A 762-nucleotide genomic window follows, 5' to 3' on the forward strand; every position below is an offset into this window, starting at 1 on the left:
CCCCGCCGCTGGCGGGAGAGGCAGCGAGGGAGAGGGAGAAGGGGTGAATATTGAGGCATAAATCCTGGGGCAGCACCTTTCTCTTGTCCCTCTGTTAAAAAAAAAAAATGTGTCCCCAGCACTGGCCAGGAAGTGCTTTCTCTCCCAGACCCTTCTGTGTCCGGTCTTTCCCCACCTGTTAACCCTCCTCCTCCCCTCCCCCATCTCCTCTCCCTCCTCCCTCCCCCTCCCCTCCCCCATCTCCTCTCCCTCCTCCCTCCCCCTCGCTCTCCCCTCCCCCTCTGTCTCCTCTCCTTCGTCTTTCCCAGGAACGCTCCTGACTGGATATAAACTCAGCAATGCTACTTCCCAGCCGTGTGGCCTTGAACGGGCAGAAAATGCCTTTTTATGCTTCAGTTTCTCATTACAGAGAGGATTAAAAGAAGGAGAAGGAGCAGGAGGAGAAGGAGGGGGAGGGGGAGGAGAAGAGGAAGGTAGCAGGAGAATTAAGGAAGGAAGGGAAGGAGGGAGGGAGGGAAAAGAGAAAAGGAGGTGAAAAGCTTTCGCATGCGATGTGATAGCTTGGATTTTATCCTGAAACAGAAAAGAAGACATTGGTGGAAAAGCCGGGAACTCCCAATAAAGTCTGTCGTTTAGCTGATAATAATACACTGGGCGTTAATATCTCGGTTGCGACCAACACGTCTCGGTTCCGGAAGACACTAGCGTTATGAGAAATTGAGTGAGGGCCAGGGGAACCCTGTCCTCTCTTTGCAACTTTTC

Source organism: Acinonyx jubatus, chromosome B3, assembly GCF_027475565.1.
Source record: "Acinonyx jubatus isolate Ajub_Pintada_27869175 chromosome B3, VMU_Ajub_asm_v1.0, whole genome shotgun sequence".
Lineage (NCBI taxonomy): Eukaryota > Metazoa > Chordata > Mammalia > Carnivora > Felidae > Acinonyx > Acinonyx jubatus.